Raw genomic sequence first — 15,289 nt, forward strand, 5'->3', positions numbered from 1 at the left:
ATTTTTCTAATAAAAGATGTCAGCACACATACTCATCTCTCTTGCTCCAGTGCTATAATTCCTTCCTATTATTAGCTGGGCAAGCCCTGGTGAAAACTGGGGCTGAAGGTGAGATGGGGATTTTTTTGGTGAGCATCAGGAGGGGGAATCTTCATGTTTTATATGAAGGTTCCATAATAGTACCTCACTGGTGGGCTCAGTACCAGGGTTCTTGGATGAAATGCCCCAGCCTGTGTTATCCGGAGGTCAGACTAGATGACATAAACCGGATCTCTTCTGCCTTTAAAATCTGTGATGGGGAGTGGGGGCTGGGTCAGCTCTGAAATCCCACTTCCTCTGTTTAGCTGAGTGCACCCTATGACTGTTCTTCACAGGGGTGCTTGAGAGGCTTCCAAGGCCTTTATGCTGCCATAAGCTTCCAGCTGAAGGAGGTTGTGCTTGTCTCATACATCTTTGCACCACTCCACTTTGGAGCAGATCCTCCGCCCAATTTACACTAGGTGAGGATCCACGCCTTAGAAGGAGCACTAGAGGCCTTGGCTTGCAGCTGCCTTCACAGAGCTTTTGATGCCAGTCACTTCATGCGATTTCTCTGCCTCTACTTATATTTATACCTGCTTACTGTATTTCCACTCCATGCATCTCATGAAGTGGGTTATAGCTCACAAAAGCTTATACCCAAATAAATGTGTTAGTCTCTAAGGTGCCACAAGGACTCAAGGTTGTTTTTATGGATACAGACTAACACGGCTACAACTCTGAAAACTGCCTCTACTGTTTTTCTTAAATGATGCCTTTCCCTACCTCATTCTGAGACAGGCTCATTTCCTTGAAGCCTGTTCTGTTTGAGAACTGCCCTGTTTATGACAGTAGTGCCTAAGGTGCTGTACACACACAGGAGAGCTCACGCCTAAGCAGACCAGACGGACACAGGGTGGGGAAGGGTAGAACAAGGTGGTAAGGTGGATAGAAAACTGGCTAGATGGTCGGGCTCAACGGGTAGTGATCAATGGTTCCATGTCTAGTTGGCAGCCGGTATCATGGAGTGCCCCAAGGGTCGGTGCTGGGGCGGTTTTATTCAATATCTTCATTAACGATCTGAGGATGGTGTAGACTGCACCCTTAGCAAGTTTGCAGATGACACTAAACTGGGAGGAGTGGTTGATACGCTGGAGGGTAGGGATAGGATACAGAGGGACCTAGACAAATTAGAGAATTGGGCCAAAAGAAATATGATGAGGTTCATCAAGGACAAGTGCAGAGTCCTGCACTTAGGACGGAAGAATCCCATGCACTGTTACAGACTAGGGACCGAATGGCTGGGCAGCAGTTCTGCAGAAAAGGACCTAGGGGTGGACGAAAAGCTGAATATGAGTAAACAGGGTGCCCTTGTTGCCAAGAAGGCTAATGGCATTTTGGGTTGTATAAGTAGGGGCATTTCCAGCAGATCGAGGGAGGTGATAATTCCCCTCTACTCAGCACTGGTGAGGTCTCATTTGGAGTACTGTGTCCAGTTTTGGGCCCCACACTACAAGAAGGATGTGGATAAATTGGAGAGAGTCCAGCGGAGGGCAACAAAAATGATTAGGGGGCTGGAGCACATGACTTATGAGGAGAGGCTGAGGGAACTGGGATTGTTTAGTCTGCAGAAGAGAAGAATGAGGGGGGATTTGATAGCTGCTTTCAACTACCTGAAAGGGGGTTCCAAAGAGGATGGATCTAGACTGTTCTCAGTGGTAGAAGATGACAGAACAAGGAGTAATGGTCTCAAGTTGCAGAGGGGGAGGTTTAGGTTGGACATTAGGAAAAACTTTTTCACTAGTAGGGTGGTGAAGAACTGGAATGGGTTACCTAGGCAGGTGGTGAAATCTCCTTCCTTAGAGGTTTTTAAGGTCAGGCTTGACAAAGCCCTGGCTGGGATGATTTAGTTGGGTTTGGTCCTGCTTTGAGCAGGGGGTTGGATTAGATGACCTCCTGAGGTCCCTTCCAACCCTGAGATTCTATGATTCTATGAACAAACAAGGCGATGGGAGCAAATGGCACATTAGTGCCAGGCTGTTTTTTTCTCCTGGGAGGGGGGAGTTACTGAGGAGGAGAGCAGCTCCCTGGAAAGAACAGGGCAGAAGAGAAGGGGGTAAGTAGGGCAGGGAAGCTGTGGAGTGGAGCTGAGGTGAAGAGTGGGGAGGTGGGTGGAAGGATTTGGAGCAAACAGCCAATCAGCACAGTGCAAAGGGTCCTTGCTTAGCTGCCTCAGCCCCTACTGGCTACCACCTCCCTGCAGTTTGAGGCATTTGTGACAGTGTTGAATACAGTAAAAACCAAAAGATTGAGCTAGAGAAGAGACTGCTGCAGGGTGTGGCCAAGTGGGAATTTTCGGTTATATTTTCATGAATGGGGGCAGGGCATGGACTTACTTGAGTAGGGGTTGCTACCCAGTGGGTGCAGAAGGGTCAAAATGCAACTGCAGCAGAGCAGGAGACATGCGGTGCTTGGGTCACAATTGCCTGGAGTGACATGAATAGATTAAGGACTGGCTGAAACCCAGACAGACAACAGGATGGCCCAGGGACCTGTGGCAGGTGGAACATGTGAGCTCAGCATGAGCAGCAGGAAGACAATGGAAAAGGGGTGACAGCAGGCTAGGATCTAAGCTGGCCTTTGGAGAGAGACACTAGCTGGCACAGGGGACTGACAGGCATGCTGGAGCCCAGAGGCTCAGTCTGAGGCATTGAGGCCACTGGACTTACCTTTGAGGAAGAGTGGGTGCCTGTGACGTTCCCCTGGTGTTATCTGGACCAGTGATCTGCTAGGTCACTCCAATCCTTGACTCTGGGAGCCAGCCTTACCCTGCTCTGCTGTGAGAACCCCCACTCCTGAGCTGTTCACAACCAGCCTCTGGCACATAAGCTGCTCCTTGGATTATGCAACCAAATGGCACTAGCCAATATCTCCAGTCCCAGACACAACCCTAGGATCCTCCATCTTGCAGTGCCCAGTTATGCCCGCTGGACACTGCAAGCTTATAGAAGTTTGTCAATTTAACAAAGAAATTGATATGCACCAGGCTTGTTCTCCCAAGGAGAGTCTCTGACACGCTTCAAACCAAACTCACTGCTTCAGGTAGAATAAACAAACAGATTTATTTACAAAGATAGATTTTAAGTGATTATAAGTCAAAACATAAGTCAGATTTGGTCAAATGAAATAAAAGCAAAACGCATTCTAAACCGATCTTAACACTTTCATTGCCATTACAAACGTACATACTTCTCACCACTGGCTGGCTGGTTGCCCTTTCAGCCAGGCTCCTCTTTGATTGGTGCTTCAGTCGCTTGATGGTGATGTCTGTAGATGTAGGTGGAATAGAGAGGAAGAGCAAGGCAAATGCCTCTCCCTTTTATCATGTTATTTCTTCCCTCTTCACTTTGTTCCCCTGTCCCCTTCAGAGTCAGGTGAGCATTACCTCATCGCTGTGCCAAACTGACCAAAGGAAGGGGGTGACTCACTTGAGAGTCCAACAGATCCTCTGTTGCTGCCTAGGCCAGTGTCCTTTGTTCCTGTGAGGCTGGGCTGGGTTTGTCCCATACATGCCCTGATGAGGTGTGAACTGCCCCTCTGCTCTTGGGGAGTTTTTGCCTGGGCTTGCTTTAAGCCATGAGGACACATTTTCAGCCTCAAAACTATATATATGAAATTACAACCTATAACAATGATTACTATGACATTATCAGAATAACAATGCTCAGTATATCATGAGCCTTCTGAAGACACCCGACATGACAAACTTTGCATTAGGTACCACACAATTATATTAAAAGGATGAATGTGGGGGTGTAGGGTGTTCCCACGAGGTACAGAACATCACAGAGCCCTTTGGATCAGGCACACTGAGGGGTTCCCTAGGGCACAGCACATGGTTCCACAGGATCTGACATAGGGGAAGCTAAGTAATCTGCTAAAGGAATAGTGATAGTGTTGGTGTCACTAGGCATAAATCTAGGTAACTCGGGAGGATGGCTTTGGGCCTATGTGACCCAAAGTACCTTTATGTAAAGTGCTTTTGTTAGCCTTACTAAACTTTTGTAACCTCTTGTGTTATGTGCTGACTACTGGCAGCTGCAAGGCTGCTTGACACTAGATGTAGCCAATACTAAATAAGATAGGCGGAAAGCAGATGCTGTAATTAAAGTTATATGCATGAGAACGTAGCCCCCACGGTGGGAAAGTACAGATAACTGTTCACAGAAGAGGTACTAACGAGCTAAAGTGGTTTTTGCCAAGTATGATTTAACCTGCTTAGTGTAATGGCTACTTGCATGATGTATTTGCTATAGAAAATAGACGGGAGGGGGAAGAAGGGGGGGTAAGGGGGAGGAGTGTGGGGGGTGATGGGAATGCTTAGCTGAAGTTATGTATAAAGAGAGAGAGAGCTGTTTGTATCTGTGTGCAGGATTTGAGATTGCTATGTCTCCCTTGCACCTTATTTGGGCTCAAATAAACCTGGTTTGTTTCTCCACCCTGGTGTGTTAATTAGTGCGGCGCACACCGGGCAACGAACCCCCACTGTTGCTGTCCTTGGCCCTCTGTGCCGGCAACAATAGTGTGGACAAGAATCAAATTAGAGGAAACCGCAATATTCTCCCATCCACTTGAGATACCAGAACAAGATTGCACCGCTCTGCCCAGCCAGGGCTGCTTTTACAGCCAGTTTCCTTCCCTGTTTATGTGAGATCTGAACCCTCAACAGGGAGCCCTGTGATGCTGATCATTGCTAGAGGAACCCACCCTGAGACAGGCTATAGCTAAAGCAAAAGAAGAGTCCAACTAAGTGATTTTTGGCCCAGTTTGCAAGGCCTTACATGCAAGGTGGTGAGTCAATAGACAAGCTTTCCCCGGCAGACGTTGGTACAGTAAGAGAGATCCCATCACCCATCTTCTCTCTAATATCCTAGGACCAACATGGCTACAACACTGCACTCAACTTGATGGCATCTGTTTGGAGAGAGCACAACTTCTGAATGCAATTGGGAGAGGAGGAGCATGCGCACACAACCTCTGCCATGGGGGGGAGAATTAAGGACTCCAGCATGGAAGGGGCATGGGGGACTCTGGTATGGGGTACACACAGCCCCTGTCACAAGTGGGGCTTTAGGGAGTTGCTAAAGTGCAGGGGAATGATAGGATGACACAGAGCTGGTAGGGGAAGAAGTGGAGCACCCAAGGAGTCACTGCTGTTCACAATGAACTCAGCCTACAGAAGCTATGATGCATGCAACCTCTAGTGGTAGCTCTCACACAAAGGGACAGCAGCTTGTGACAATGAGACTATGCTGCATACAGCCCAGTTAATAGATCCACTGTCTTGTTGCAGGGAGGGGGGAGCAAGGAACACTTTACCTGTAAGAGGCTTTAGCACAGTGTGGACACCATCCAAAAGTGAGAGCCTCTGCAGGGTTGCAACTAGCTTCAAAGGAAGAAAGCAAGTCACTGTTAGAGGATATGGGACAATATGTTCAGAAGACTGAAAATACAGGCCCCTTCAAACAACACTGATTTTACTACAGCCACATGCAAGGGACAGCCATTTCAGAACAAGGAATGCAGGCTATACCTACCGAATGGGGGACTGGATCCTGGACAGCACTGGCTGAAGAGGATTTACAGGTCTTAGACGAAAAGAAGTAGCCCGTGAACTCCCATTGTGATGCTACAGCAGAGAGGACTAATATATTCCATGTCTGTTTAAAAAAGGGAGTAGTGATTTTACCTCTTTAACTGGCCTTGGTGAGACAGATATGGGAATATTGCATCCAGTACAGCCAGCTGGCTTTTTTTTTTTTTTAAACTTAAATTAGGGTTGTCAAGCAATTAAAAAAATTAGTCAAACAATAACAGAATATCATTTATTTGAGTATTTGTGGATGTTTTCTACATTTTCATATTCATACACAATACAAATTTCATATTCTACACAATACAATTTGTACAGTGCTCACTATATTTATTTTTTATTACAAATATTTGCACTGTAAAAAACAATAGTATTTTTCAATTCACCCAATACAAGTACTGGAGTGCAATCTCTTTCTCATGAAAGTTGAACTTACAAATATAGAATTATGTACCAAAAAAACTGCATTAAAAATAAAACAATGTAAAACTTTAGAGCTTACAAGTCCACTCAGTCCTACTACTTGTTCAGCCAATCGCTTAGACAAACAAATTTGTTTACATTTGCAGAATATAATGCAGCCTGCTTCTTGTTTACAATGTCACCTGAAAGCGAGAACAGGCCTTTGCATGGCACTGTTGTAGCCAAGGCCACAAAATATTTACATGCCAGATGTGCTAAAGAGTCATATGTTCCTTGATGCTTCAACCACCATTCCAGAGGACATGCATCCATGCTGATGATGGGTTCTACTCAATAATGATCCAAAGCAGAACGGACCGTTCATTTTCATCATCTGAGTCAGAGTCCACCAGCGGAAGGTTGATTTTCTTTTTCGGTGGTTTGGGTTCTGTAGTTTCCGTGATCAGAGTGTTGCTCTTTTCAGACTTTTGAAAGCAGCTCCATACATCACCCTCTCAGATTTTGGACGGAACTTCAGATTCTTAAATCTTGGGTCGAGTGCTGTAGCTATCTTTAGACATTTCACATTTAGACATCTTCTTTGCCTTTGTCGAATTTGCAGTGAAAGTGTTCTTAAAATGAACAACATGTGCTGGGTCATCATCTGAGACGGCTATAACATGAAATATATGGCAGAATGCAGGCCAAAAACAGAGCAGGTGACATACAGATCTCCCCAAGGAGTTCAGTCACAAATTTAACACATTATTTTTTAACGAAAGGCCATCAGCATGGAGGCATGTCCTCTGGAACGATGGCCTAAGCATAAAGGGGCATATGAATCTTTAGTGCACCTGGACTGTAAATATAGAACCATAGAATATTAGGGTTGGAAGAGACCTCAGGATAGGTGACCAGACAGAAAGTGTGAAAAATCGGCACGGGGTGGGGGTAATAGGAACCTATATAAGAAAAAGACCTAAAATCGGGACTGTCCCTATAAAATTGGGACATCTGGTCACCCTACCTCAGGAGGTCATCTAGTCCAATCCCTTGCTCAAAGCAGGGCCAACACCAGTATCTTGGGATGCCAGCTACAACAGTGCCATGTAAATGCCTGTTCTCACTTTCAGGTGACATTGTAAACAAGAAGCAGGCGGCATTATATTCTGCAAATGTAAACATACTTGTTTGTCTGAGTGATTAGCTGAACAAGCAGTAGGACTGAGTGGACTTGTAGGGTCTAAAGTTTTTCATTGTTTAGTTTTTGAGTGCAGTTATGCAACAAAAAACCCATTACATTAGTAAGTTTCACTTTCATGATAAAGAGATTGCAGTACAGTACCTGTATGAGGTGAACTGAAAATACTATTTTTTCATCATTTTTACAGTGCAAATATTGTAATAAAATAATAGAGTGAGTGCTGTACACTTTGTATTGTGTTGTAATTGAATGTAAATGAATATATTTGTATTGTGTTGTAATTGAATGTAAATGAATATATTTGAAAGTGTAGAAAACATCAAAAATATTTAATAAGTTTCAATTGGTATTCTATTGTTTAACAGTGCGATTAATCACAATTAATTGTTTTGAGTTAATCGTGAGTTAACTGCAATTAATCCACAGCCCTAATTTAAATAAGTGTTGAAAATGGAGGAAGGTGCAGAAAAGAGCTACAAAAATGGTTCAAGGGCTGGAGAAGATGCCTTGCAGTGAGACCCAGGAGCTCAGGCTGTTCAGCTTATCAACACGATTGAGGTGTCAGCATACCTCCCTTGGAATCTCAGGGTACGTTTCACTACCCGCCGATCGGGCGGGTAGCAATCGATTTCTCGGGATCGCTATATCGCGCCTCATCTAGACGCCGATATATCGATCCCTGAACGTGCTCCTGTTGACTCCGAACTCCACCAACCTGAACGGCAGTAGCGGAGTCGACATGGGGAGCCGCGACATCGATCCCACGCCGTGAGGACAGTAGGTAATTCGATATAAGATATTTGACTTCAGCCACGTTATTCACGTAGCTGAAGTTGCGATCTTATATCGATTTTCCCCGTAGTGTAGACCTGCCCCCAGATACTGGAATCTAAAGGGCTCTTCAGTCTAGGGGATTAAGCTAGAGCAAGAGGCAGTAGCTGAAGGTGAAAGCAAACAGATTCAAATTAGAAAAAAGGCACATTTTTCATAGTGGTGATGATTACCCTTGAATAAACTCCCACGGGAAGGGGATGGATTCTCCTTCTCCTGGGGGGGTCTTCAAAGCCAGGCTGGAGGCCTTTTGGAAGATGTTTTAGTCAAACAGGTTACTAGGCTTGATATGGGGTAACAGTGAAATTCCTGACCTGTGATAACTAGGTCAGGCTATACGGGGCCACTAGATCTTAAGAGGCATAAGAATGGCCATACTGGGTCAGACCAATGGTCCATCTATCCCAGTATCCTGTCTTCTGACAGTGGCCAATGCCAGATGTCCCAGAGGGAATGAACAGAACTGGTAATCAAGTGATCCATCCCGCCGTCCATTTCCAGCGCCTGGCAAACAAAGACTAGGAATGCCATCCCTGCCCAGCCAGGCTAATAGTCATTGATGGAACTATCCTCCATGAACTTATCTAGTTCTTTTGAACCCTGTTATAGTCTTGGCCTTCACAACATTCTCTGGCAAGGAGTTCCACAGGAGACTGTGTGTTGTGTGAAGAAATACTTCCTTTAGTTTGTTTTAAACCTGCTGCCTAGTAATTTCACTTGGAAACCCTTAGTTCTTGTGTTATGAGAAGGAGTAAATAATACTCCCTTATTCACTTTCTCCTCACCAGTCATCATTTTATAGACTTCTATCATATCCCCCCCTTAGTTGTCTCTTTTCAGGAAAAGTCCCAGTCTTATTAATCGCTCCTCAAAGGCAATGAAGGGTTCATTCCATCCAAGCCACTTCTGTTGGGAAGGAAGAGTAGATGGGAAATGCACTTTTCAGAAGGGTTAATGTGGCACTGGGGCACCTGTCAGGCCATTGACATGGTCTCTTCTGGAAGCAGAGAACGCAACTCACTATTGATACAAAAGGACATTTTATTTCTCAGTCTGGACACTAAGAACATGTCTAAAATGGCTATTGGGGAAATCTACAAGTTTAAAAGCTTCAACTGTTCTCCAGGCTGCTCTTTCCCACAGCAAGAGCCTCACAGAGATCCTGCAGAGAGAGAGAGAGAGAGAGAGAGAGAGAGAGTCAGGAATGATGACAGACTATAGGCGGGGGAAGGTACTACATTTATAAACAGCAGGTCCTGCTGTAATGTCACATGCCATGATCGAGTTATGTCAAGATTACAGAAGCTGAAGACCATGTTTCCAGAGTCAGAAGCCAAGGCATCGAATCAAAGGGTTGAGCCATCGGCTATACCAGTACAGTTAAAGTGATGCACCCTAGTGTTGAGGCAGTTATGCTGGTATAGGAATGCTAGTCCTGGGATAGCGATTCCTATATGAGAAGGTGAATAAACTCTACTGGTATAAAGATGTAGAACTACATCCACTCTAGGGGTGGTACTGGGGACTACAGTGCTAACAAGTCACACCCTCACTGTCCTAATTGCCCCAGTACAAGATCTGTACACAGACCAGGCCTTAGGGTCACATGTTACCTATACATGAGGGCACTATTTTAGTGTGCACTATATAGCCCCAGAGAGCTTCTGATTCAAAAGGAACATCAGCCTGTTTCTAGTGAAGGAAAGTCCTCTAGGACACCGAGCTTGCAGGAAGTGACACTAGTTCAGTAACATTCACTTTGGGCAGGGAGCAGCTTTGTTGGAGTCCACTCTCATTTAGGATCTTCGTTCGACTGCTCCCTCATTCCATGGGCTTGTTGGCTCCCAGCTACAGGACACGTTCTGCTCATGAAAGCAGTGTGCCTTGAGCAAGTACCTTAGTAACTAGTCCCTTCAGAGACCAGACAGCAAATGTCCTGGAGTACAAGACATGCCCAAGACATGAGTACAGTAAGACTCAGGGCTGACCCAGTACAGCAGGGACATAGGGGCTCTTGTGATAAACTTAATGTTATATCATGACCCTTCCCCACCTCCCAGACACTTATAACAGTTTAGTCCCACTCCCCTGGTGTCCTGGCCTCATACCATTTCTCCAGGAGTGACCCTTCGGAGTCCATGCTGCTGCTGAGGTGCTCACGGCCTGCATTTGCTGGTTTCCATCCTGGCCTGCCTCACCAAGACTGGACAATGAGACGGAAATGGAGAGGAGTTAGTACATATACACCAGGATGAGGAGTTAGCATGGCCCATGTCAGGCTGCCAGATAGTCCCTTCAGACAGCTCCCACATGCTTTCTGCATAGGACGTGCCTGCATCACGGGACTCTGCCTCCATAAGCCCCACCCCCACTGCCACATGCACCGTAGTCCAGGTTACCCAGCTCTGAAAGGCCAGTTCTAAATAGGACCTCATGGCATTCCCTGGGATCTGCCACCATTGTGTGCTTGAGGGTTCCCCCTTCTGACAGCTGGACTTTCCCTTAGGGAGTCCTGGCAGTGTGTCTCTATCCTGTTCCATGCCAGCGAGCACTGGATTGTTTCCCCACAACACCCCGGTAACAGGTAAGTCTTGTCCCCAGGGCAGGGGCAATGCCTTGGTTGTAAGCTGCCATGGGCCTTCCCAATGCAGCCCACACGTGAGCTTGGACCTTCAGCCCAGGTGAACGATGGCCCTCCCACCTTGGCAAACTGCAGCTGTTCAGCCACCTGCATGGATTTTACTCCTGGCCGGGAGGGTTTGTGGAGAATGTGCCCACAGTGGCTGGACCTCACTGTAGTCAGTGATGTGGCTGACTCACTGTAGTCAGCGCCTACACTACAGTGGCACAGCTGCAGCTGCGCCACTTTAGCGCTTCTAGTGTAGACATACCTTGATGAGACTCAGGCCTTTAGAAGTACAATAGCAGGGTTAGAACATTTCCTGAGAAGGGAAACTTCTTGAGTACAGATGTAACAACAATCAGCTTGGTTATCACCATGGATCAAACCCAAGACCTTTTAACTGCATGACCCCCACTGTTTGAGCCAAGAGACGAACTCCCATAGCTAGGAGCTGTAGCAGAACCAGACCTGTGGTGGACCAGCTCCTAGAGGACACATAACACACACTGATCAATGAGATACACAGACAAAGCTTAAGTGAGTATTAACCAGGTGATGATGTGTGGACACACACCAGGCTTTCAGGGCCGAATGTATTGCTAACTGATTACAGACTCAGTTGAAAGTTGTCAGATAGACAGGGCTTAAGGGATCAATGGCGTTAAAGGGAGAAAACACCTGCTGGGTTTCAGTAGATCATCAACTTTGTATTGTGCTAGGAAGAAAGGACGCACCTTGTGGCTAAAATGCTAGGCTAGGACTCAAGTGATCAAGCTTCTGTTCCCAGCTCTGTCCTAGAGTCCCTGTGTGTGTGGCCTTAGGGGTGTCACTTAGGCCAAGATTTTCAAAATTGCCTTGTGATTTTGGTTGCCTAACCTGAGACCTTAAAGGGGGCTGATTGTCAGAGGGTGACCGCTCAGCATGTTTGAAAATCAGGGCCCTTTTAAGGGGTCTCAAATCATGAGATACTTTTGAAAACTTTAGCCCTGCAGATGTTGACCTGATGTAATTGTCCTGCCTCTCTTTCTGTTGCTAGATGTTACCTTTCAATGTCAGACTGAGACTCCACAGATAAAAGAGCAGTTGAAGAGGTGCAAAGATGTCTTTCTGCAGGTACATGGAAGGGGTTTATTTGGGTTTTTGAGGGTTTTCACAAAGAGCACACAGAAAACTTTGAGCCTTTGAGCCTGAGGATTCTCTGTCTATCCAGGGTTTACCATTGACTTCAGTGGGAGCAGAATCAGTCCAACACAAAGTGCTTTTGAAAACTCGACCGTATCATGGTGTATGACACCCCCACTGTACATCAGAGTTCTGCAGTTAAGGCATCAGCCAGAGATACAGGAAGTCAGAATCTGGTTCCCATCTCTGCCCCAGACTCACTGTGTGACTTTGGGCAATTTGCTCAGTCACTCTATGCATCGGTTCCCCATTTGTAGAAGGAGCAAAATAATCCTTACAAATCCCCATGAGGAAGGGAAGGAGAAATTCATTAATATGCATGAAAGCTTCAATACTATGTGAAATATCAGCGTGTCTGTGGGCTTCACCACACTGAGCCTTCACATGTCTTAATCTGTGGGCATTCCAGTGGGACGGCCAGCCAGCCATAGGTCAAAGCAAGATCACTCTATGGAACCATTGACCTTAATTTTGGGTGGCGTTTCCATGCTTGCTGAAATAACCCATTTCCTCTGTTTGCTCTGCAGGGCAGCAACAGTGAATTTTGCTCCTTTGTGAATTCAACCTTGGTGAATTTGGAGACCATGTGTGCAGGGGACAGAGCAGTATCGCTGCAGGTCAGAGGTTCTGCCCCTACGGGTGTTGGCGCTCTATGGGCAAATGCCCTGAGCACAGGAATAGCAGTCTCACTTTGGGGGGAACTGTAGCTGCTTTTCAGAACAGGGGTGTGTGCGCGCATGTGCATGCTCTCTAGCTGAAGTGGCAGGGGATCTGGGTTCTGTCCCTAATGGTCCTAGGAAGATCCAAATTGCTTCCGGGGGCAACACGGAGAGGACCTAGATGCCTGCTGGTTTGCTGCAATGTTCTCTGCCACCTACACTGAAGGGACCAGGGATGAGGAGTGAATGACACAGGGTGTTAGCCCGACCCTGGCTTCAGCTTACTGTGGAGTCCTGAGCAAGCTGCAGTAGACTCACCCGCTCTGCAAAGGGCTCCCTCTTCGAGAATGCTGCAGTCCCTCCGAGTGGGGAAGGTCACTATGAACCCGTATGTCCCTAAGAGGGTCATTGTTCCCCTGGGAGTCTGAATAATGTGGCTCATGAACCACTGAAATCCTCCCTCCTTCTCAGGGTGTTTTCTTTCACAATCCCAGGATGTTGCTCGTCCCTTTGGTTCCTTCCTGAATAGCTCCATCCTCAGTGCTGGTGGGAAGGAGAACGAGGGGGAGGTGGCCTCTGCCGTGACGTTCCTCCTGCAGAGTGTGGAATTGGCTGCACTGACAGCTGCTTTGAGGTCTCCAAGAATACGTCCCAGACTGTGACAACAGAATCTATGGGTGAGGAGGATGGAAGGCTCCCATATTGCTTTGTGGTGGCTGTGAGTTAGGGGGTTATACTGTTCTCAATACAGAACACCACTGCATCCTCGCTGCCCCTCTCTCAGGTTTTATAACCCAGCCCTGGGTGGCAGGTGAACGAGCCATTGAGAGGCTAGCCATCAGGAGAGAATAGCCCCCGGCCCCTCCTTCTCTGCCCATGGCCCCACCCCTCCTCTTCCACCCCATCTCTTCCGCTGGAGCCCAGAGAAACCCATCCCTCCACCCTGCGCTACCCCAGCCCTGGAGTGCTAGGCGGGCAGCGCAGCGGAAGCGCCCCGAGCCCTGGAACACAGGTCAGCTGGATCATCCTCAAGCCAACCCCAGTGCTGGGTGGATGAGCAGGCGGTGTGATGCGGCCTCAGAGCACCAGCCCCAGCCTGCCTGCCCCAGCTTCTCAGCCACGGAAAGGCGGGAAGGGAACTGGAAGCAGGCAAGAGGAGGCCTGAGGGCGGAGCATGGGTGGGGCCAAGCCAGGCTGTTTGGGGAGGCACAGTTGCCTTCTGCCTCTTGGCACAGTGGCATTTTCATGGGGACAAAGTGATGATGGATCATAGGTCAGCCAGAGGGGCTCAGGGAAACACAGAGAAATGGAGGTGAGGAGAAAGGGGGAGGGGCTGGTGGGATTCAGAGAGAGTGGAGCTCCAAACCTGCCTTGCCCTTGCAGCAAGAGGCTTTGCCATTTCCCTCCCCAGCTATCGAGACGCTCCATGTTGAGCTGGCTGCAGGTCCCTGTGATAAGGTCTTCACGCTGAGAGCTCAGGAGCAGGCAATGGACATTCACTGCGATACGGTCACCAGAGCAGCGACAGAAGGTACCATCCTGGTGCTTCATAGGCACTCGCCCCTGTAGCTAGACACCAAACCCCAGCCCTAGTTCTCCCCTTCCCCTCGCCCCAGGCTGGTTCGCTCGCCTCTGTTATCCTGACACTAGTGTGGACCTTGTTGGCTGAGCCAGTGTTTCTCAGGCCGTTGAGCTCTCAGAGCCCTTCATTCCTGGTTGGCTCTCAGCATGAAAACCAAGCAATGGGGGGAGGGGCATGGAGAAGAGAGAAGCTTTGACAGGCATGTGAATTGGTCCAGAGAATGGAAAGATCAGAGATCCATTGACCCAACACATGATGTCCTGATGATGAGCCCAGCTAGGCCCCCGGTTGACGTACATGTCTTCCGGGAATGGAACCAGGATAATATTTAACAGTTTTACTCCAATTTGCAGGCCAGTAGGACCTGACTGGGACTGGTTCTTAATTCTTTATCACCAGGGAAAACTCCTCACTAGCCAACCCCTCTGCCTCTCCTAACCAACACAAACTATGGCTTCACCTCAGTGCCTTTCACCTACAACTGTCTACCTAGCTGGATAATGTGCAGTGTGGGGGTATGATTTCTAAAGAGCACTACCATACTGTGCATTAATCGGTCTGCATAGACCCTACTAGTGTGCACTAAAGGTTCCCTAGTGTGCTTTAATGTATGTTAGTGCACTTCAAGAATCACACTCGCATAGAGCACTCTGGATTTTTCCAGCACAGAAGGGCTTCTGTGGAAGAAGAGGGAGGAGGCAACATACTCCAGTGGTTAAAGCTCAAACTGCCAGCCAGGACTCCTGGGTTCTTTTCCCAGCTCTGCCCCAGACTCGCTGTGACCTTTGGCACCTGGCTTGCTCTTTCTTTGTCTCAGTGTCCCTGTCTCTATGATGAGGCATCATTTCATGTTTTCAGATTCCTGGGCTGTTGCTTTTATTTCTTACTCCACCCTGGGCTCCATCATTAACAAGAGATTTCTCAACGAGGGAGATCTAACGGCTGATGAGAAATTGAGGAATTGTCACCTGAATTCCAGGGTGGTGAGTGGGGCTGTTGGCAACGGGAGCCTCATGAACATCTCCAAACCTGTGAACTTCACCCTGCGCCATAGACAGGTGAGTGTCGATCCTTTTACTTTGCTCTGTGTCCGGGGCTCCAGCTGGTCACTTAAAAGGTGCATCTCGTGCAGGGC

At 47.6% G+C, this 15,289-nt stretch overlaps 1 pseudogene; it reads left to right on the top strand.

Annotated features, from left to right (window-relative positions):
- The first annotated feature begins 11,773 nt into the window (after positions 1–11,773).
- The window catches only part of LOC120374491, a 193,918-nt pseudogene continuing 190,402 nt past the window's right edge, over positions 11,774–15,289 (top strand).

Source organism: Mauremys reevesii, linkage group 11 (genome assembly GCF_016161935.1).
Source record: "Mauremys reevesii isolate NIE-2019 linkage group 11, ASM1616193v1, whole genome shotgun sequence".
NCBI lineage: Eukaryota > Metazoa > Chordata > Testudines > Geoemydidae > Mauremys > Mauremys reevesii.